The sequence below is a fragment of the Rutidosis leptorrhynchoides genome, chromosome 3 (genome assembly GCF_046630445.1).
Source record: "Rutidosis leptorrhynchoides isolate AG116_Rl617_1_P2 chromosome 3, CSIRO_AGI_Rlap_v1, whole genome shotgun sequence".
In the NCBI taxonomy this organism is placed as follows: Eukaryota; Viridiplantae; Streptophyta; class Magnoliopsida; order Asterales; family Asteraceae; genus Rutidosis; species Rutidosis leptorrhynchoides.
This window is the reverse complement of record NC_092335.1, coordinates 680157234-680183092: the sequence shown is the minus strand read 5'-3', so window position 1 is coordinate 680183092 and position 25859 is coordinate 680157234.

Here is a 25859-nt window from a genome sequence, read left to right as displayed (position 1 = left end):
GCATGGGTCTACATAAGTCCATATCTAATAATTGCAAGGACAATGAAGTACCGAGGTTTTGCTTAAGCGAATGATTAGTCCGTTTCAGCTTACCCATCGCTCATGATGGACACACATGATGCTTATCATATTGAAAGCATGGAATACCATCAACTAAGTCTTTAGAGACCAATCGATTAATACCCTTGTAATTCAGGTGTGACATCCGGTGATGCCATAACCATGAATTTTCCTTTGTTGAACGAGTAACCAAACACATGGTTGCATGTGATGGTGCATCATTGAGGTCAATAGTATAAAGTGAAGCACAACGTTTACCAACAAGGAGATCTTTTCCATCGGTGGATTGCACCGAGCATTGACGACGTTCAAACAAAACCTTGAGATCTCCGTCACAAAATTGGCTGACACTAAATAAACTGTACCCCAAACCCTCAACATATGAGACCCATTTGATCATTATGCCATTTTTCACAAAATCTCCATAACCCGTTATTGCTGCAATCTCATCGTTTCCAAAAGTAACCGTTCCTAGGAATTTGTCAACAAAATTGACAAGCAAGGATTTATCGCCCGTCATGTGTCGAGAGCAACCGGAATCGATATACCAAATACAGACGTCAAAACCCTAAAAACATTAATTTCCTAGAGTTTAGGTACCCAAAGTTTCTTGGGTCCTCTACGGTTAGTACCAACAATAAACTTTGGATCAACAATGAGATAATCACGTAAAGCATCATGCAATTTAGACAATAAAGCATCATTTAAAACCACATTACATGAAGCATCGTACGCAATATCAAGTTTTACATCATTATCAGAAGTCTTAACACACAACTTATTCCAAGCAGATGTTTTGTTCACAGACGAAAATTGAAAGATATGAGATGATTTCCTAGGTCGACTAGCAGATTGCTTTGGTTTGGTTGCTACTTTCTTAGTCGTGGACTTAGGAACCCATACAGACTTGTAAGTCAAATTTGGATTATGACCTGTGACACGAAAAACACCTCTGTTAGTTAGACGTCCAAACTTTTCAGTTGACACATGAGATGATTGATTTTGCAAAATTTCCAATTTGATTTTACGTTCCTTTGCATCATACTCACTCAAATCAGGTTTTGGACTCGTGTGTTCTATTGACTTGACTAATTTCGTTAAAAGACTTTCCTTTGATTGATTTGACATTGGAATCATAGGAATCTTTTCAGTTAACACAGAACCATTTTGAGAATGAACTCTCTTGACAACAAATTGGGTTGAAGGTGCAACTTTTGAAACACGTTTACCAAATTGAGAACGTAGTGGCTTTTGAAGAATAGTAATGGGTTTTGCATCCGTAGATGTTGTTGTTCCCTTACCTTTCTTATTAATCCCACCAACACATTCAGGCACATTGGTTTCAACAGTAGATGATTGCTTAAGTGTGTTAGCCTGTTTCAGTTGATTTTTTTTTTGTTTTAAGCTCTTAATCTCAAGACATAATTCCTCTGCAGAAACTAGCACTTCACCTTCCTTAAAATCATAAGTACATTCTTTCTTAGGAAGTGGAGGCAACTTATCACACAAAGCAAGCATTTGTTCTAATGATTGACACTTAAGTTGCAAATCAACATTTTCCTGTTCAACTATACCTAATATACGTTTTAAGTTTCGTACAACAGGTATATTTGCGTAAAATTCATTCAAAGGATCAATTGTTGTGTCAAAGTCTATCAAGTTTTCAACAGTTGGTTCATCTCGAGGTTCTACCTTTACATCTAAATCAGTTTGACCTAGAGATTCTGTCTCAAAGAAGACAGTTAGTTCATGTGCTAGGTCTTCATAGAAAACATTATCAGAACACGCAGGTAAGGCCGGTAGAATTGGTTTCACATCAAAAGTTGGTTCATCAAACACCTCATCTATGGCAATAATGCTAGAACTAGGTTTGTTAAACACTTCATTCTCAAGCATTAAAATGTATTTCTCTAGCATGAGTGTTGGGATATAAACCAGTCTACGTTTAGGCACAAAATTTTCATGTTGCATATTCTTTTCAGTTTCAACAAGTTCCTTCAAGAAATCAGGATTTGATTTACCCATTTTAGCATTGATTTTCTCATACATTAAGCTAATTTGATGGTATTTTCTAGATTTGCGATTAACAATGTTGATGCATTTTCTGTAAGTCCCTAGACATCTAGCCTATGTTTGTGATTAGTACTTCAGTTTATGGGATATCATGATCGCTCGTTATTATCCTACATGTGTTTGTATGTGGTTACAGGTACTGTAGGAACGCGATATGGATGTTTGATTTTGTTAGACTTAGTCAGACGTGCGAGTGAAGTCTCACTCGTACAGATGACAGGTTCATACACACAGTTGATGCTGGGCTAAGTCACAATTATAACCTAAATGAGAAGACACGAGTGAGTGATCACCCGTACGGCTGATGAAGCCAACTCGTACGTGTGATGGATGACTCGTACGGGTGAGTCAACAGCAGGGGTATATAAGTGTTATGTTCTTCATTTTAGGTTAAGCCTCTCACACACACACACACCACTCAGATCTGAAAACCCTAATCCGATTCTCTCTCAACCCAAATCACTCCAGTAGTGAATAATAGCTCTAGGCATTAATCTAATCACACAAATCCAATCCTTGTTATGGTTTGACTAATTTAATCCCAAAAAGCTCCTCATATTCACTAGTTATGGTTTGATTCACTAATTCCGCCTTCGTGTGAATTAAACCTGTTGATTTCGAAGTTCCTAGTCATGTTTCATCATTGGTATCAGTGCATTGGTTGTGATTTCAACATCATCTAGTGATTTTTGGTGATTAATGAGTTTATTATTTTGGGTTTTTGAGTTAAAAGTGATTTTGATAAAAAAGGAATCATTTTTACGTGTGTAATTGTCATTAGAGAGTGTGTTTATGTTAGTTTAGTGCTAATCCAGCTTGTGGACGAAGAAATTGAGGTTTAACATCAATTTCTAGGGTTTTTGGGTAATTTGAGCTGAACAGCAGCTCACACGAGTGGGTCAAAGATTTTAATCACATGTACGTTTGACCAGACGGTTGACTGTCACTCGTGAACTCACACGCACGGTTTAGCATAACTTTTTGAGGTTAAGTGGCAACAGTCTGATCACACAGTTGATCAAGCGGTTGACTGTGACACGTACGAGTAATCACACGCGTGATAATCACTCGCACGTTTGAGACTGAGTGATTGGTTCTTTTGATTGAGTTGTGACATGTACGATTGAGTGGTGACACGTATGCTTGAGTTTGTGACCCGTACGGTTGATACTATCACACGTACGGTTGATATCCTGAACCGCATGGTTTACCTTTGGTAAAAGTTTTCAAGATGTTTAATTCAAACGATTACGCGTTGGCTGCACCGTTTGTTCAGAGCATTAGGAATATGACTCAACGATTACTCCTTGCTGAGAGTGAATCAGGAAGTGGTACGAAATGTCCGAGGTTAATGAATATGGATAACTATTCTACTTGGAAGTCGAGATTTAAGATTTGGTCTGACGATCAGGACACGAAGCTTTGGAAGTACATTGAAACTGAATTTCAATGGCCACGTTCACCGGTTACAAATGAGTTGTACACGTTGCATAATATGCCTTCGGAGGAACGTAAAGAGTATAACTTAGAGAAGAAGATGTACTGTAACTTGACAAGTGCTCTTGATGGTCCGGTTTTCCATTAATTTCTGTGTCATGATAACTCATTCAAGATATGGGAAGCACTTAGTACTTTTAACGAAGGAAATACATCTTACAGAACTAGAAAAGGTTTAGAATTGAAAGCTGAGTTTGATCATTTTCACTGGCAAGTTGGAGAGTCTATTACAGAATTGGTTGAAAGATATCGTCATTTGCTAGCTGAACTACATAAGCATGATGTGACCATTGCTGAAAAAGACAAAGTAACATGTCTAGCTGGAGCATTACCTTTAGAATGGAATGGTTTCGTATTAACTATGAAAACCAGTGGAGAACTAGCTACTGCTACAGTGAACTCGTTTATTGCAAGACTTCAGAAAGAAGAACTAGAGTTGTTAAACAAAGTCAAGAGGTCTAAACAAGTTCAAGACACGAAAATGTATTATCCAAATGGTTACACACCGCCTAAGTTAGCTCATGCACCATTTCAAACAGCTTTTGTTACGAACAATCAGAATATGTATGGTTTGAATGCTAGCAGTGCACCTTTTCAACAACCTTCGTATCCACCACAAGTTTCACCATGTTCTCTCAATACTCAATCACAGCCTACTTCCAAAACTAAAGAGTCATCTACACCGACTGCATCAGATGTTCTTTCTGCACTTAAGATTGAAAACTTGAGGAAAGCTGGAAAAGAAAAGATTAGTGAAGATATAGCTTTGCTGTCAAGCCTTGATAATTCTTATGATAGTTATCTTGATGGTCGTGTGGGTAACATTCATCTAACAACGGAAGATTATCATCAACTTGATAAAGATGAAGCAGAAAAGATGGATATTATGTGGGGTATGGCAAATCTTGTGAGACGAGCTAGAGATTACAAAGAGCGAACTGGAAAACCAATCAGTTCGACCAAAGATACAAAACTAGGTTTTGATATGAATACTGTTACTTGTTACAACTGTGGAGAATTAGGTCATTTTTCAAGACAGTGCACAAAATAGAAGAAGCAGGGTAATCGTAATCCGTTCAAGAATCAGAACTACAGTTCTTAGAGTCAAACTACAAAGCGTGAGATTTACATTACTGATAAAGTAAATGATGTTGAAGCAGCTGAAAGTCCGAACAAAGCTTTAGTTGTTATTCATGGAGACGATGATGATTGGTCTATCAAACTGAATGTTGATGATCAACAACCTAAAGCTAACATGGCCAAGATTACTAAAGTAAAAGAAGATTGTGTCATTGGTCAAACTATAATTGAGAAGTTGACTGCTTGTGCTGAAAGAGCTGAAAAGTTGTCACGAACCATTCGGAGAGAGAAGATTCAGAAGATGGTTAAAGATAAATTCAAGAAGGAACGTGATTCAGTTCCTCGTACATCTGAATCTGGAAGTATTTCACCAACATCGTCAGAGGACTACTACTTCAACAGTTGGAAGGATAACTATGGTGATACCTCAGTGTTTGAAGAAAGTCTAAAAGCTAATCAGAGTGAAGAGACATTGGTTGATGATGATACGGAACTAGACAAATGGGGTAAAATGTTTGCTGCTGAATTGAAAATGTTAGTTCTTATGGGTGAAGGTTCAGATCTTAAGTGTGTAAGTTCAGATGTTGATGATTCGGCCGAGAAGTCAGAATCAGATGTTGAAGTTAAAGCTGATCATACTGGAATAGATCAATCTGTTTTTGAAGCATTGAACAAGCAAGCAGTAGATTTACTGAAGATGTGCTTATCAGAAAGTGATCTTGAAAAGGTTTCCGGTTTGACAAGAGCTAAGGATATTTGAGACAGACTTGAGCAGATTCATTTGGGTAAAGATGCTGATACATCAGAGTTCCTTACAGAGTCGTCAGAATCAGAAGATGAGCTCGATGATGGGAAGAAGATAGATTACTTTGCATTTATGGCTGAGACTTCCTCATCAAATAACGCTCAACAGGTATCTTCTGATCCATCTACTATTATTAAATGTGTTAAATGTGCTGAATCTAAATTAACAATAGATAATTTAACAAAGGCATATGCGGAGATGAAAGAAAAATGACATGCTGACCATGTGACCACTAAGGTTGAAAATGAATTGAAAGAGCAGATCAAAGTTTATAAAAAACAACTTCACGATCTTAAATGTTATAACTTTGACATAAATCAAGCGTTAATTAAATGTGTTGACATGATTAATGAACTAAAGAAAGAAAATGAATACGTTAAAGCTGATTTAGAGGCAATTTCAATCAAAATGAAATGTTGGGCAAGTGTGTCACAGTGGAATGCATTAATGGTGGAACTTAATGACACCAAGGGCAAGGGTATAGGATATAGTTCTGCATCTCCTCCTTTTCAGAACACATTTGTTAATGCAAACGTAGTTGACGATCGACTAGAAGATTGTATGCCTCCTAGTTATGAAGATTATGTTGAAAAGAATAAAAAATGTAGTTCAACTAATAATACAACTTCTGATGATACTGCTGAAGGTGCTCAAGATCATGGGGAAGATAGGAAAACTGGGTTAGGAGATAACTCTAAGACAAGTAGAGTTAGAACACCGAAAGGTCCTGTCAAAATTTTGAAAAATCCTAGATTTGCTAATAGACCAGTTCCTCCTGTTACACCTACTCCTATTCCAAGAAATAAAACAAATGATTCTCCTGAGTTAGTAAGAATACAAGATCCATCATCTTCAAATTCTAATAACTTGTATGAATTTAGAGGACATAGGGAGTTTCGTCAATGTTTTAGTTGTGCTATTTTTGGGCACATTGCTGCGAATTGTCCTAGAAGATATAGATCATCAAGACAGAAGATTGATCTCACATATGATGATCGCAGATCATCTTATGCTCACAAAATAGGTTCACCTGTTAATGATGAAGTTCGTGTTAAAAATCATACGACAAAGGTTGTCTATGGAGAGTATAAGAGAAAGAACTTCAATATGTAAATTTCTCCTGTGAAGATTAAGGTTCTTAAACAGGATACTGAGGCAAGAGTTGCCAAATCAAGTGATCATAATAGAGCTTTTGAATCAAAGGCACGATCACCTTTGCAAAAAGCTAGTCATCGAAAATACTTTTCTCGTACCAGACCACGAGCGAATCGCTCCGAAGATGAGCAGAATGTGAAAAACCAGAAGAGCAATGTTGCTTCTTCTAAACTGTCTAAGTTTACGGTTTCTAATGATGAGATTCCACCGGACTCAAAAGGGAAATGGATGGAAGTTCAAGCTATGGGTGTTAATGGACAACCTACTGCCGTCCGGGCGTGGGTTCCCATTATCAATTAATTCTCTTAATGTGATATGCAGGGAACCAGGGTGCCTGCAAACAACACCTGGATAGTGGATATCGGTGCTTCGAGACATATGACTGGACAACTATCTCTTCTTTTGGATGTACACCCAATTAAAGGAGGTTATGTCGCATTTACTGGAGATAAAGGAGGTCACATTTCAGCTCAGGGTTTATTGAAGAATGGAAAAGTTAGTTTCGACCAAGTGAATTATTGTCAAGAGCTTGCAAATAATTTGTTGTCGGTTTCGCAAATCTGTGAAAAATCTTTTAAGGTAGCATTTGATGACGAATTCAGCTACATTTTGAAGTCAGAGTTTGTGATTCCTCATGAAATGATTTTGATGAAGGCTCCCAGACAAGCTGATTTATATATGCTAGATATGAATGTTGCTACTTCAACTGCTGAACATCATCAAGCTTTTGTTTCTAAAGCGACTGAACAAGATTCTATTACGTGGCACAAACGCATGGGTCACTTAAGTTTTCGGAAGATGAACCATCTGGTTCACAACAATCTTGTAGAAGGTGTTGATCTTTGATCTTTTCAAATTCCAGGTACATGTATTCCATGTAAGAAGGGTAAGCAGAGCAAGAAAGCTCATAAATTGGTGAAGTATAATCCAATCTCTGCTCCACTTGAATTGTTACATATGGATCTCTTCGGTCCAATTCGGTTTGAAAGCATTGATAGAAGTAAGTATTGTCTGGTTGTAACTGATAATTATTCAAGATTCTCTTGGGTAATGTTTTTGAAAGAGAAGTCCGATACGTTTGAAACTTGAAAGTGCTAATCAATCGATTAGAGACAGGTTTCAATTTAAAGGTAAGAAAGATTCGTTGTGACAACGGTACAGAATTCAAGAATCAGTATCTTGCAGGTTTTTGTATCGAAAAAGGTATCAATATGCAGTTCAGTTCTGCATACGCTCCTCGGATGAATGGTGTTACTGAAAGAAAGAATAGAGTATTGATAGAAACAGCTAGAACAATGCTAGCAGATTCATCGCTACCTGTTCATTTTTGAAGTGAAGCTGTTGCAAATGAATGTTACACTATGAATCGAGTTCTGACTGTTAAACGACTGGGTAAAACTTGCTATGAGCTATTGCATGGAAGAAAACCATCTTTAAAGCATCTAGAACCATTTGGTACACCATGTACCATCTTGAAGAGAAAACCAGGAAGTAAGTTTGATTCAAAAGTGGTTACTGGAGTGTTTCTTGGATATAGTTCTCCTAACAAGCGAGTTTTCAACAATGAGACAAGATGTGTTGAAGAATGGTCTGAAGTTGAGGTCCAGAGGAATCATACGAAGAGTGCTTCTAAGAGTCATCCTTGGATTTATAACTATGATGAGCTGATTGATTCATTCAATCTTGCTCCGGATCAGACGGAGAATGAAGTTGAGTTACAAATGCTGTTCGATCTACAGAATGAACCAGAAGCTTCTGCACCTACATCAACTCCAACTCCATTACCCACTGTCATTGAACCAGTTCAAGATTCAGATCAAGACATTGATCCAGTATACGATACCTGCGGATCTGATATTTCAAGTGAGAGTTCTAAAAATCAAGAAGATATTGGAGATACCACGAATCTACACCATGAGATACCTGTTCCTGCACAACTAGTTCCCAGAACTACTGCTACTTATCCTAGAGAGAATATTATTGGAGATCCAAATGCATGTGTTAAAACAAAAAGGCAAGTTTAGTTTGATGGTCAAGTTGATACTCATATGACAGCTGCTGCTGCATACTTCGAGTACTCATGTCATATTTCTAGAATCGAGCCAAAGACGACTAAAGAAGCATTGAAGCATGTTGATTGGGTAATGGCTATGTAAGAAGAGATTCAGCAATTCCATCGTTTAGATATTTAGAAGCTAGTTACTAAGCCGCATGACGCTAAAGTAATTGATCTCAAATGGGTTTGGAAGTGCAAATTTAATGAAGACGATAATGTTATCCGTAACAAAGCAAGATTAGTTGCTAAAGGTTATCAGCAAGATCATGAATTCGATTATGATGAAGTTTTTGCTCCTGTACCCAGATTGGAGGCCATTCGCATTTTTCTAACTTTTGCTTCGTTTATGAACTTCAGAGTGTTTTAAATGGATGTTAAAAGTGCATTTCTTTATGGTAAGCTAAAAGAACGAGTATATGTCAGTCAACCTCCAGGTTTTGAAGATCATCTTCATCCTGACAAAGTTTACCGGTTATGAAGAGCCCTATATGGTTTACATTAAGCCCCAAGAGCTTGGTATGGACGTTTGTCAAGTTATCTGCTCGAAAAAGGTTATCAAATGGGCATGGTAGATTGTACTCTGTTCACGAAGGTTAAAGATGATGATATTATTTTGGTCCAGATCTATGTAGACAACATTATTTTCGGTGCTACTAAGCAGGAACTCATCGATGAGTTCGAACAGGTGATGAAGGACGAATTTGAAATGAGCAAATTGGGTCTCTTACATTAATTTCTTGGTTTACAAGTCGAACAGACTAGTAATGGTATTTTTCTTCATCAAGCAAAGTATGTAAATGATATGCTCGAGCGTTTCGGCATGACTCAAGAGCGTCCTATGTCGACCCCGCTAGCTGTGAATCATGGTATTTCGTTAGACTGTGAAGGGGAGCCTGTTGATCCAATATACTATCAAGCAATCATCGGATCGCTTATGTATCTTACTGCATCTAGGCCGGATATTATGTTCGTAACATGTCTGTGTGCTCGTTATCAAGTTAATCCGAATACAGTTCATCTTACAGCTACCAAAAGAATTCTTCATTATCTGTTACATTCTCACAATCTAGGCATCTGGTATTCGAACAAAGACAAGTTTGATCTTGTAGCTTACAGTGATTCAGACTATGCAGGTTGCAAAATCAATAACAAGTCTACGTCAGGTGGATGTCAGTTTCTAGGAGAAAGGCTGGTGACCTGGCAGTGCAAGAAACAGACTGCAGTTGCACTTTCCACGTGTGAAGCAGAATATATCGCTGCTGCAAGTTGCTGTTCGCAAGTTGTATGGATACAACAACTTCGCGATTACAGACTAAGTATCTTTTTCTCTCCTCTTTATATTGATAATACTGCTGCTATTGCAATTACTAAGAATCCTGTGCAACATTCAAATACTAAACACATAGGTGTTAAATATCATTTTCTTAGGGATTGCCATGAGAAAGATTATTGAGGTTAAGAGAATAGGTACTAAGGACCAGAGGGCTGACTTATTCACTAAGGCTTCTGATAAACCTAGATTCTTGCTACTGTTAGAGATGAATGGCATTATTGATCGAAACACAGTGATTTCGGATGATGTGTTTGAGGGTTAATCAAACTTTTAGACTTTGCATGTAGGATGCATGAGATATAGTTTTTAGTTTCTTATCATATGTACTGCATATTTTTGCTTTATGTCTGCCTTCCTTTCATGATTTCTTTCATGTTTGCATGCTAGTCTGTAGTTATTTTATGTTTCTTTTGTTAAAATGCTAAAAGACAAAAATATTTTATGTTTTAGTATTTTAGGGGGAGTATATGTTTCAACAGAAAATACCTAAAAAGTGTAAAATGCCTCATCAGAAAACCCTAAAAAGTTGAAAAATCCGAAAATGAGCTTGTTTTGATTAATATGATGGAAATGAAGAAATTACTGTACTGAAAATTGATATATTTGATTAGTAAGGACTGATTTGAACGTTTATGTTTATCTGTTGTGTGATGTACTGATAGATGTGACTTATGAATTCTTGGCATTAGACAATCGTAATAAAAATATCGATCATCTGAGATTCAGAAGTCATGAATGATCTGTAGCGTTTGAAGGTAGTCACCTAATTATCTCCGAATCTGTATGAAGTGATAATTGTTAAGGAACTTAACAGTCGGTTGAGAGTATCCCCTATCATAATTTATAATCACTAGAAAAGGTTGGGGGTGAATTTTAAGTTGAGGATTATCTGTTTGGCTGGTGCATACCACGTTGTCACTGGCCTAAGACTTTATAATCGAAACTAAACCCCGAAAATATCAGAGAAAATTAGTTTATGTCGAAAGTAAGTGTCCCTTCTCGCTTAAGGTTGAAAAGTATAATTCCTTATTGCGGACCGTTCAAGCATTTAAGGGAGAACACCTTTGAGTGATCTGAGCACACAACAAAGAAACATGAGTTCATGCATAAACATGGAAAATCCATTCATGATGGCGTTCAAAATCAATATATCAAAAGACAATGATATGCTGAAAAAGAAATATCAAAAGAAAATCAAAGTAAACAATAATTGGCGTATCAAGATGGCAAAGTCCTGAAAGTATGAAGAATGCTGATTCATGATGTGCTCATAAAGAACTCAGATCATTCTTAGTGTGACGCCCCCGCGCAGCTTGAATTGCTTAATCATGACGTTCACACTGAACTATCAAGATTCTTGTCGTCTGCAATATAAAGTTATACCTATTAAGACTATAAGTTGGAAATATACTTATCTAGATATACTCTAATTAAATATATATATATATATATATATATATATATATATATATATATATATATATATATATATATATATATATATATATATATATATATATATATATATATATATATATATATATATATATGAAAGTTTAACTTTCGATTCCGTTTTCCATGTCAACTTGAACATAAATAAGTTAAGGGCCTTGAGATTTATTTCGTGTGACGACTGGTCATCAGGCAAGTCTGCTTTAACTGTAGACCAATCCCCGCGGTAAATAATGCGTCTATTCGGATAATCCAATATAATCTAAAATCTGCCGTTTCAACAAGATTGAAGATTATCAATACACTGATAGAAGCCAAAGGCTGACAGGGTTATTCAAAATGCCTTGAGAACCATCCTGTTCAATTTGAGTGAAATACATGGAAAGAGATAAAGGAAAGTTACGTGTAATGAATTGACAACCTAATAAAAATGCACAATCATAAGTGATGGAAGAGTCAAGGATTAATGAACTTAGCGTGATCTCAAAAATCATTGCTTTATAGTGTTCAAGTAATTAATGCCAACATGATTGTCGAAGTGTTCGGAATGAATATGTTCATGTTTAATGAGGATTGATATCAGTAATTGCATGATAATAGACATGGACTGGATAATTAGGAATGAACAACAGAAATTGATTCAATATGTCAGTTCTGATCCATTTTAAAATTGTTAATCATTTTGCTCACAAAAAAAAATGTGGATTCATATGTTTGCTTATCTGTTTATTAAATAGTTTACATTGAAAACTGAAAAACAACAAAAAGATTTTGGTTTTGCATGTTATTTCATTTCATGGTAGAATGTCTTTTCTTTGCATATTTTTAGTTGCATGACATTATATTTCAGAAAAGCTATAAAGATTTTATCTTTTCCTTATTTTCTGATTAATCCTCTGAATATGCACAATAACATCTGAAAGAACCTTGTCGAGATCAAGATATTTTTGGCCACCAAATCCATAAGTTAGAAGTTTGTAGAGCTTGTGATTATTTGAAGGACTGTGAAGATTTAAGTTGTTAGTGAACTTAAGATGATATTACACTGTAGGATTTAGTCTTGGAACACAGAATGTTTAGAGTAATAACCTTGTTTGGGTTAGGATTTTTGATCTACCTAAGTGTTGATGATCATTTCGTAAAGGATTAGTGATTTATGACTCAAATTGAAAGTGTTAGTTAGCTCTAAGATTGCCAAACGATTCGAAATCCTAAGTTTGTGAAAATTGTAAAATTTGAAATTGCCTAAGTGGATCACTCGCAAGTTTGATGTGTGAACCGTACGAGTAACCACACGCGTGAGGTTAACTGTACGGCTGACCTTGTTCTAAAATGTCCTAAGACATCAGGGTCACACGCACGAGTGAATAGGTGAGACGCGCAGTTGTTGGAGGATCGTGTGATCAACCGTACGGTTGATCATGAGAGTATAAATAGGGAGTGATTAGCACAAACGCTCACACTTGTACACCCAACTCATTTTTCTCTCAAAATTCGACCTTCACCGATCACGTTTTCCACCTCAGCGTTTGTTTATCAAATTATTCCGACCTCAGCGCCACCTGATAGGTAAAATTTCATCGAGTTTTAGTTTGTTAATTTATTGTTTGAATGATTCGAAACCCTAAGGGTTAGTAACTCGAATTTTGTGTAATTGGTGCTCATTTTGATTGTTATTTGTTATTGCTTTATGTTAAACGGATCCTATACATGCTATTGTGATGTAAATCGGCCCCTAAAACGATCAAACATGTAATTTGTGGAATTTAAAAAGGCATTTAATACGGGTTTCATCAGACATTCAAGAGTGACGTCACTCGCACGCGTGGGACATGACTCGCACGAGTCAGTACGCGGTTGATGATCAACCGTGTGAACCTTGAACCCACCCGTTTAAATTGATTTAGTTGCTCACTTGCTTGACTGAGCTGACACGTGTGATTAACCGCACGAGTCATCACACGAGTCATCACTCGCTTATAAATTTTGCATCAGCCGTGTACCCTGTCTGAAACCATATTACTGCTCAAACATGTCAAAAGTGACACGAGTGACTATATCACTCGCACGGTTGATCTCTCAGCCGCACGTGTGGCATTATCACTTGCACGGTTTATCATGTTTTTATGAATCTGTGACACTTTGTAGCTAATGCTTTGATGATTTACGATAATTGATTTATATCTCTAACTTCTCTGTGAATATTTTAGTTTGATATTACCAATGGCAGAACAACAACTCAATGTTCCGGCTGTTAACCCAGAAGTTCAGGGGGAGCAGCATCAGGATCCTCAAGTGAATCCGGTTAATCCGCCTGTTCAACAAGAGACTATTCTAGAGAAAGGCGAGCTCAACAATCAAGTTTCTCTTTATGATACTACTCTCGAAAGAGGTTCTCATTTTAAGGAGATTGTGGAGTTTCTAAAGCGCTCAAGGATTCATACAGCTATCTCTACTGCATGTACGACATACTACAGCCATCAGAGAGAGTTCTGGAAGAATGTTGTACTTGATGTGTCAGATACTGAAGATAAGATTGTTAGTAAGATTCAAGGGCATGATATAACTGTTTCTAAGTCTGTGATAAGGAAGATTTTAGGTTTTGATGATGAGAGATGTTCTCACATGACGCTCAACCGAGAAAGGATACATGGATGTTTCAAGAGATGTGCTTATTCTGGCTATATCTCAGGTAAATCTGAGCCGATGAAGACTCTACTGCCTCCACAGTTTAGATATCTTGCTCAAGTACTCATGCATTGTTTGAGTGGTTGTAAAGCTGGGTTTGATAAGTTGAATGAGAAAGTGCAAAGTATGTTTGTGGCACTTATTCTCAGAGCCCTGTATGATTTCTCAGGATTTGTTTACTACTACTTCAAAGAAAATCTTTTCAGTTCTACTCAGAGATACCTGATCTATGCCCTTTTTCTTTAATTAATCATTAATGATGCTGCACCTGAGTTACCAAAGCTTGAAGAGGATATTATTCACCTTAAGCCGATGAATCCGATTACTTTTCAAAGGATGGAGGACACAAGAAACGAAGATTTGAAGCCTGATTTTAACAGAAAGCTTATTTGTCATCTGATCAAGGAGAATTATCGATGTCCAGCAGGCAATGCTTAGAGGAATGAGGATTCAGACTCTGACTACGAAGTTTCTGATAAGTAAGGTGAGGGTGATAATCAACGAGCTACTGGTGAAGCTCAAGGAGGAGGTAATGTTTATGATGAGATTATCGAAGGTGATGATGAAGCGACAGAGGATGATGTCAACTTGATTCAGAGAAAGAGGAAAGGGAAGGAAGCGATGACTTCAGAACAGCCCAAGAAGAAGGAGAAAAGAACAAAACATCACTTTGATTCATCTCAGAGGTCATCACAAGGAGGTTCGAAACAACAGGCTCAAAGATAACCATCCGGTTTCATGAAGGATGTGAGAGCTACTGTTACATCACCAAAACCTGCCACCACAACACCTCAGGTCAAGCCAGCTGAATTCAAGACACAGCATAATCTACTGTTGTCTTTAATCACGAAAATAACCAACTTAGAGAATCAAGCCATTGAGGACAAGAAGATAAGTGAAGCTAAAATTGAGTCGTTGGTAGAAGAAAATAAGAGGTTATCAGATAGATTGGACCGTCAGAAGGGAAGGATGGAGAAGCTGAAGAAGAAAGTGTTGGCAATCAATAGTGAGAATAAGGAGAAGTTGAAGAAGATGAACGATAAGATCGAATCGATTACCTCGGGTAAAACCAAGTTGATTAAGGAGAGAGGAGAAGAGTATTCTTCTAATTTGGGTGGAGGTGATGAAAAGGATGAAGAAGAAGATGCTGGAACTGGAGGACCCTCTTTTTAGATACCAAAAGGGGGATGTTCCACCAAGTGATTTTCCATTGGAACAGCTTGCTGCTCTGGCATATGACAGTGAAAATGATACGGAGAATGCAGAGTCAGTTGAAGCTGAAGACAAGGCTCCACAAGAAGGGCCAGCTGATGAAATCCCTCCCGAATCAATCCAACATATCACCTTAAGAGATTTTGATAACGTGTTCGAAGATGAAAAGAGTGAAAGTTCTGTTGGTAAGGAAAGTGTTAAAGAGAATGTGATTATCGAATCCGAAGATGAGTTTGAGACAGAGTCTGAGGATGTCGAGGAAGAGGAAGAAGTGGAAATTGTTATGCCGTCGCTTGCACCATACTCAAATCTGTCACTCAACACATTAAGTGACTTTTTCAATTTGAGTAGTGATGTGAAACAGAAGGACTTAATTGAGTTAGAAAAAGCGAGGAAGGTATACAAAGAACAAGTGAAAGAAGTGGATGTTCTAATTGAGAAGAACAAGAAAATCCGACATGAGAAACTGCTCGTTGAGAAAGAAAGAAAAGAGTTTGAACTGAAGAAGAAGAAACTCCGAGCCGAGCAAGCTAAAGCCGAGGCATGAAATGAGATTAATGAATGGTTCAAACGTGATAGGGTTAAAGTAAACAGAAACGTTGAAGAAGACGAGATCCGTCAGAGTTGGTGGAAACAGAACATCATTAAACCTGATCAGTTGAATAAGCCAGAACTCGAGCCGAAGTTTGCTAGTTTCTACGAAAGGGGAAAGAGTACCAAGAAGTATTCCAAGGGTAAAATACTAAGCATGGGTTACTTCAAGGAGATCAATTGTTTCTCGATTAAGAGGGAAGGAGGAGTTGATTACATGGCACGTCCTAGTCACTTCAAAACTCTACCGTACTTCGAGATCATGCAACTTGCTAAGCTGAAGATGTTGAATGCTGAAGATTGTGACCTTTCCAGGTGATTACAGAGAAAACTCAGATACGAGTATAAGACAGGGAAATGGGACATCTTTATGTCACACCCCCTAAATAGAACCGGGGGTAATATGTGACTAACCAATATCATAACATAAGTGTAAAGCGAGAACGACTCTATATGAGATGTTTTAATTAAAAACCCATGTATTAACGCAGCGGAATGTATAAGTCATTACAATGAATCCTTTAATAAAAGTAAATGTAATCTAAGTGTTTTAATGCAATAACATAAATGATAAAATGCGGACTCCAAAAGCAGCAAAGTCCAAATAGCAATCAAAACTCTAGCAATCTTCACCTGAGACAAAACATGCTTAAAGTGTCAACCAAAATGGTTGAGTGAACAACATAGGTTTAATATATAGTTTTAGACCACAAAATTTAGTTATCAAAAGTAGTGCTGAAGTTATGATATCGAGACTAAACAAAGTTACCCCATGACACCTTGAACTGTCGGTGTCGTTTAAATCATTATTATGTAACCAAAGACCAACGGTCAAATGGTTAGAGACGTCGCTCTCAATAGGCCTACTCACAATAACTAAGTTTGCGTTTATACGTAGCAATTAACGATATCATGGCAGGGATTTAGCATAAATCAAAGCATGTCAGCACAGTTAAACAGTTTTCGGGTACTTGTGTCTAAGCGTAAAACAGTTTGAAAGCAAGCATGTGTCTCACCTCAAAAGTTCAAAATAAGTATATAAAGATGTTAAAAAGTGGGGCTATGAAGTTCACCTTAATAGCAAGCAAGAAATTACACGCAAGTAGTATGAACGGAGTGTGTATGTGACGACCCGGCAATTTTCGACCAAATTTAAACTTAATCTTATTATGATATCGACACGATAATCAAAGTCTATAATGTTGAGTGTCAAAATTTTTGGAACTATGTTCATGTATTCAAATACCCTTTGATTATTTCCGACGATTCACGAACGAGTGTTGTAACCATATATATATATATATATATATATATATATATATATATATATATATATATATATATATATATATATATATATATATATATACATACGAATATAAGTTTATATAATAAATTGAAATAATACAATATAACTTAATCAATTAAGTTAATTATGTAAAATATTACACAAAAAAAAGTTGTTATAAAAAAATGAAACTATATATATATTTTGTAATATATTTTGAATGTATAGATAATAATTATTCAATAAAGGTTAATATATAATATATTATATAAGTAATTATACATACATATATATATACATATATATATATATATATATATAAGTATAAATATAATTTTTATTGTACTACTTTTAATATTAATATCAACATTTGTGTTATTAATAATCTAAAGATATGAACATGATTGATATAGTATTATTATTATTATTATTAATATCATTGTTATTATTAATAATATTGGTATTATTAGTATTATCATTATTAACAATATTATGGTATACATTTTATAGTAGTTATTATCATTATCATTAGTAATATTATTATTACTATTATTATAAATTTGTATTATTATTATTAAGAGTACTATTATTGTAGTTATATTTACAAGATTAATTATAACCTATGAATAAATATATATAAATATACAAACACAGATATAAATAGAGATATGCAGATATATATATATATATATATATAAATATATATATATATATATATGTATATATATATATGTATATATATATATGTATATATATATATATATAAATATGTTGTTATATACAGATACATGTTAGGAAATCAGTATTAATTATAAATAGTATTATTATTAATATTATTATACATAATATCATTAATAACATCCTTATAACTATTAGTGTTATTATTATAAAAATTGTTATTATTAGGATAATTAGTATTAATATTATTATATATATAAATATGTTGTTATATACAGATACATGTTAGGAAATCAGTATTAATTATAAATAGTATTATTATTAATATTATTATACATAATATCATTAATAACATCCTTATAACTATTAGTGTTATTATTATAAAAATTGTTATTATTAGGATAATTAGTATTAATATTATTATTATGTTATCATTATTAATAATAATCAGTATTTTTATTATTTAATAAATAATTGAATTTCTTTTATTAAAATTATGTTTTATAAATAAAAATCGTATGTGAATAAGAACTGGAATTCAAAAGTTGTTTTACATCACCATCCTACTATGTTAGATGTTGTTTTAGTCTTCAAGTCAGTACAAATCAGAGAATCAATCAACAACATAATCCAAAATCAGTTGTATATCACCATCCACTTTTTATTATTTTCTACTGAATTACTTTATCCTGTCAATATCATTTTCGCTATAAGACTTGACCAATTCATGTGATATTAATTCGTGCCCCCTTCCATCATTCAATATAAACTATACATTACAAGTAAACTTTTTAATTTAACCCAACTTAACAGGAAAAAAAAATCAAGAACGAGCTTAATATCTCTGTACTTGAACTTTTTACTCAATTCTCGAATTCAAATGAAACTTCAAAATGTAATAATGCCATTTTGTTAGAAATCATTCATTCAAACTATCTGGAAAGTTTCAACATCCAATTTTCAATATCGAGTTCCAATTTCGAAGTTAAAGATTTGTTTTTTAAAAGTCAACTAATGTTCTTCAATCAAATTCGTATTATTCGTTACGATTCAAGCTAAATTGATGGTTTGTATCATTTCCATGAATGTTTTCTAATCTATTTTATGTTATAACATTTATCTATAACGCTACCTTTTGGAAAATTAAATTTTATAAAAAAAAATGTAACAGCGACGAGCAGTATGCTTGTTGGTTTTATTTTTTTCTTTCTTTTTCTTTGTTTTGTTAATCAAATTAATTAATATTAAGCGTTCTGTGTTTGATATGTGATAATGCTAAAAACGAACATATATTTCATAGCATTATCCCTCAAGAAAGACAAGCTTTTAGTTGCAATTGTTCTATTTACAAGTGATATTCGTTTAAATAATAAAAGGTGAAGACAAAAGATAGATTCGACGAATTGAAGACGCAAACGACCAAAAAGCTAAAAAGTACAAAGTACAATCAAAGTGGTTCAAATTATTGGTGAGAAACGTCTCAAAATTACAAGAGTACAAGCCGCAAAACGCAAAATACAAGATATTAAATTGTACGCAAGGACGTTCGAAAATTCGGAACCGGGACCAGAGTCAACTCTCAACGTGCGACGCAACGGACTAAAAATTACAAGTAAACTATGCACACAAATATAATATAATATTTAAATAATTCTTAAAATTATTTATATATTATATTATTATTTAAAAACCGTTGGCAAGAAGCAAACAACAACATGTAAACTCTCCCAGCTGGCCATGCGATCGCATGGCCAGGAAGAAGGAAAACCATGCGATCGCATGGCTCCTGTAGCAGGCCACACTCCTATAAATTTCGCGTGTTTTGGCCAGTTTTCATCATCTTTTTCTCTTCCTATCTATCAACGTATATTTATATATATTAATTTTAATTTTAATTTTAATTTTAATAATAAGGGTATGTTAGCGAATGTTGTAAGGGTGTAAGTCAAAATTCTGTCCGTGTAACGCTACGCTATTTTTAATCATTGTAAGTTATGTTCAACCTTTTTAAATCAATGTCTTGTAGCTAAGTTATTATTATGCTTATTTAAGACGAAGTAATCGTGATGTTGGACTAAATATTAAAATTGGGTAATTGAGCTTTGGGCCATATTTGGGGTTTGGATAAATTAACGACACTTGTGGAAATTAGACTATGGGCTATTAATGGGTTTTATATTAACTTAACGATACCTCGTTAATTTAATATAAAGGTTATAATTTGACGTATCTATAAATAACCACATACGCTTAATCGGGTACAGTGGGAGGGATATCTATAAATACCAATCATTGTTCATTTTACCGGACACGGAACTGGATTAATAGTTAATAGACTTGTTGAAACAGGGGTGGATTACATTCAAGGGTAATTGGTGTAATTGTTAACAAAGTAGTAAAACCTTGGACTACACGCAGTCGATAACCTGGTGTATTCATTAAACAAAGTATTAAGACCTTGTTACAATTCGAATCCCCAATTAGTTGGAATATTTGACTTCGGGAATAAGAATAATTTGACGAAGACTTCCGCACTTTATGATTATGACTGATGGACTATTATGGACAAATCCGTATGGACATATCGAATAATCCAGGACAAAGAACAATTAACCCATGGTAATAAACTAAAATCAAGACGTCAAACATCATGATTACAGAAGTTTAAATAAGCATAATTCCTTTATTTCATATTTAATTTCCTTTATTTCATATTTAATTGCACTTTTAATTATCGCACTTCAATTTATTGTCATTTTAATTATTGTACTTTTTAATTATCGCAATTTTATTTACCGTTATTTTATTTATCGCACTTTAATTATTGTCATTTACTTTACGCTTTAAATTAAGTTATTTTTATTTTTAATATTTTACATTAGGTTTTAACTGCGACTAAAGTTTTAAAATCGACAAACCGGTCATTAAACGGTAAAAACCCCCTTTTATAATAATACTACTACTTATATATTTATATATATTTACAAATATAGTTTTAAAAAATATAGCGTTAAACTTGGCGAGTTCCTTGTGGATGAACCGGACTTACTAAAAACTACACTACTGTACGATTAGGTGCACTGCCTATAAGTGTTGTAGCAAGGTTTAGGTATATCCACTCTATAAATAAATAAATAACTTGTATAAAATTGTATCGTATTTAATAGTATTTTCTTGTAAAAATATAACTATTTTGTATACACCTCTACGCACATCAAGTATTTTTAGCGCCGCTGCCGGGGATCTAACATCGCCGAAAGCACAACGCTATATAAATTTTTTTTATTAAGTTCTTTGTATTAAAAATATTCGTTTTAAATATTAAAAATACAAAAATATAAAAAGAAAAACAAAATCTATATATTTGTTATTAAGAGTTGTTAAATATATATAAAGTTAAAAAGTATTTTTATTTTAGTTTTTAAAATTAAATTTTTATTTAAGTTATATATATATTTTATATAATCTAAAAACAGAAAAAAAAATATAAATATAAAAACTCTCGGACCCGAACACTGTAGCAGCCCAACTGTCCAGCCTGATTTCTGGATCCATGCGACCGCATGGAAAATTAACCCTCAACTCATGCGATCGCATGAGCTGAGTTGATAGGCCTGATACCTAAGTCTGTACAATTAGGGTTTTTAAATAATAATAATAATTATTATTAACCCTAATTAGGTTATAGATATTTAATTAGTTTTTGTTTTAGTTTTAGTATTTAATTTGTATTTTTAAGTTTAATTAGTTTTAATAAATTATAAAATTAATACTTTTATAAATAAATAATATAAAAATAATATTTTTATAAAAATTGTACTTTTTACAACTTTAAGTTTATTTTTATATTTTTGTATCTTTTTATTTGTTTTAGCATAATATTTTTATTTCTCGCTCGTAATTAGTTTTAAGACATAGTTTTTGCCATAGTTATTTTCATTTCTAGATTTTTAGGCTTTGCCGTAAAATCCCTTAAGTGCTTTTTCTTTAGACTAAGATTTAGGTGCTTTAGAATTCTGCGACGCCGTTTTATAAATTTTAGTACCTTTTTAAGTTATTGCCGTTTTGGATATAGTATTTCTTTTAAGCTTTAATACTTTTAGACGCAACTTTTAATTCTTAGTTTTTAGACTTTTTCGACGTGCTACGTTCTTTTTATTATTTTTCGACCTTTTATTTTTCGACGTTTTTCGACGCGTTCTTTTTCTTTCTTATTTCACGACGCTCTAGTTTTTAGGACATAGAATTTTCTATTTCTTCTCTAAAATTTCTTTAAATTTCAACGAAAAATTATTTTAAGCGGTTAAATTGATAGACATCCAAAATTTTCTGGTTCGTAGTAATAGTTGGATTTGTTAGTGGCTGAGTTGTGAGCTTCCGATTTAAAGGGTTCTGGCTCCCTGCTGCATCTATTGGCTATTCGAAACGTGGACAAAATCAGAAAAGTCTATTAATTTGATAACTTATATAATTTTTATCTTTTATAACTAATAGGATATTCAGTGAATGCACCGAGCAAAACGTTCACCACCTTTTATACGTTCACCACCTGTAACTCGATCAAGACATCTAGCCAATATTGTCGACGTTGATTTTTCTTTAGAATCGTCATCAAGTCGACCAAGTACTCCAATTCAAATTTCTGATAATCCATTTTTTGAACCCGACAACACAATTGAGAATTCGGAGGATATTCAGGGACAATTCAGAGATCCTGAACCATTAATCTTTCCTCCGGAACCACCAATCATTCAAACGGAGATTATCGAGGAACAACCCATTAAATCAGAATCCTCTAGTGATTCAGATTCAAGAAATTCAATAATGGAGAATCTGGAACCTCTAAGTATGGAAGACCGAATGAGAGCTAAATGCACTGGCCAAGGTCACGCAATTACTCAACCTGACATTAATGCACTAGATTATGAAATCAAAGGACAAATCCTACACATGGTAACTAATCAATGCCAATTTAGTGGTGCGCCGAAGGAAGATCCAAACGAACATCTTCGTACATTTAATAGGATCTGTACTCTATTTAAAATAAGAGAAGTGGAGGATGAACAGATATATCTCATGTTATTTCCCTGGACTTTAAAGGGAGAAGCCAAAGATTGGTTAGAATCGTTACCTGAAGGGGCGATTGATACATGGGACGTTTTAGTTGAAAATTTTCTTAAACAATTCTTTCCGGCATCTAAAGCCGTAAGACTTCAAGGAGAAATTGTTACGTTCACACAAAAGCCAAATGAAAATCTATATGAAGCGTGGACAAGATTTGGAAAGTTATTAAGAGGATTTCCGAAACATGGTTTAGATACCTGTCAAATAGTACAAATATTCTACCAAGGATGTGACATCACTACAAGAAAAGACATCGATATAGCAGCTGGTGGTTCCATTATGAAGAAAACCGCAACTGACGCTTACAAAATTATTGATAACACTGCTTCCCATTCACATGAGTGGCACCAAGAAAAAGATATCGTTAGATCATCTAAAGCAGCTAGAGCCGATTCTAGTCATGACTTCGATTCCATTTCTGCAAAGATAGATGTTGTCGAGAGACGAATGGAAAAGATGACTTAGGATATTCACTCAATAAGAATTAGTTGTGAGCAGTGTGGAGGACCACATTTAACAAAAGATTGTCTCAGTATTGAACAAACAATGGAACAAAGAGAGAATGTTTCATACATAAACCAAACGCCTAGAAATAATTATCAGAATAATTATCAACCGCCAAGACCAATCTACAATCAAAACCAGAATTATAACCGAAATGTTCCATACAACAACCAACAAGGTCCTAGTAATCAACAAGTATCCAATAATACTTACAATCAGCAAAGACCTATTTTTCAAAATAAACCACCACAAACCGATGATAAAAAGTCAAATTTAGAAGATATGATGTCGAAGCTAGTTGAATCTCAAACTCAATTTTTCACATCTCAGAAACAAACCAATGAACAAAATGCTCAAGCATTTAGAAATCAACAAGCTTCTATTCAAAATTTGGAACAAGAAGTAAGCAACCTAGCAAGGTTAATAGGTGAAAGAAAATCGGGAAGTCTACCTAGTGATACAAATGCTAACCCCCGGAATGAAACAACTAAAGCCATTACCACAAAAAGTGGTATTACACTTAAATCACCTGAAATGCCTGTAATTTCTGATGAAGCTATTTCTACTCCACAAGAACCACAATCTGAGCAAGATAAGGAAACAGAACTGGTAGTTTAAAAGGTTAATGAAGATAACACAGTTAAGGCAAAACCTTATGTTAAACCATACCAACCACCACTTCCTTACCCGAGTAAAATGAGAAAAGAGAGACTTGAAGCCGAGCAATCCAAATTCTTGGATATGTTTAAACAAATAAATGTCAATCTTCCTTTCATTGATGTGATTTTAGGAATGCCTAGATATGCTAAATTCTTGAAAGATCTAATCACAAATAGAAAGAAAATGGAAGAACTCTTGGCTGTTACTATGAATGCTAATTGCTCTGTAGTACTATTGAATAAGATACCAGAAAAATTATCTGATCCAGGAAGTTTCACGATTCCATGTTTTATGGGTAGTCTTAGTTCAATAGAAGCATTGGCAGACTTAGGTGCTAGTATAAATTTAATGCCGTATTCACTATACGCTAAACTAGACCTTGGAGAATTGAAACCAACACGAATAAGCATACGACTAGCAGATAGATCAGTAAAATATCCTAGAGGGATAATGGAAAACATGCTAGTTAAAGTTGGTACTTTAGTATTTCCAGTAGATTTTGTTATTCTGGACATGGAAGAAGATTCTCGAGTTCCTCTCATATTAGGAAGACCATTCTTAAACACGGCTAAAGCAATAATAGACGTGTTTGGTAAGAAACTGACCCTAAGTATAGAGGACGAGAGTGTTACCTTTTCAGTTGATAGAGCAATGCAACAACAGCAATCTGCAGATGATACATGCTATTATATTCAAACTATAGATTCACATGCAGAATTGTTAGAAGAATTTCCAGAATTACAAGGAACAGGAGAATGTTCTTTAGGAGAAGGAACTGAACCAATTGATGAAACTGAAATGTTAGCTACACTTATGGCTAATGGATATAAAACCAACAACAGAAGAAATTCAAATGCTAAAAGAAGAAGACAGATATCGATATAAATCATCGATAGAAGAACCACCGACATTAGAATTAAAGCCACTTCCAAACCATTTGGAATATGCTTATTTACATGGTGAATCTGAATTACCTGTAATAATATCGTCTTCTCTTACTGAAAATGAAAAATCTCAACTCATTACTGTGCTAAAAGCTCATAAACCAGCTATTGCATGGAAGATTCATGATATTAAAGGCATAAGTCCTTTGTATTGCACACATAAAATCCTTATGGAAGAAGGTCATAAAACGTATGTCCAACGCCAAAGAAGACTAAATCCTAATATGCAAGATGTTGTTAAGAAAGAAATTATTAAACTGCTAGATGCAGGTTTAATTTATCCAATCTCTGATAGTCCATGGGTAAGCCTAGTTCAATGCGTACCTAAGAAGGGTGGCATGATTGTCATCACAAATGAGAAAAATGAGCTTATTCCTACTAGGACTGTAACAGGATGGCGTGTTTGTATTGATTATAGAAAATTAAATGACACCACCAGAAAAGATCACTTTCCCTTACCTTTCATTGATCAAATGTTGGAAAGATTAGCCGGAAATAGTTACTATTGTTTTCTTGACGGTTTTTCCGGATATTTTCAAATTCCAATAGCACCCGAAGATCAAGAGAAAATCACATTCACGTGCCCTTATGGTACTTTTGCTTACAAACGCATGCCATTTGGACTTTGCAACGCCCCTGCAACCTTTCAAAGGTGCATG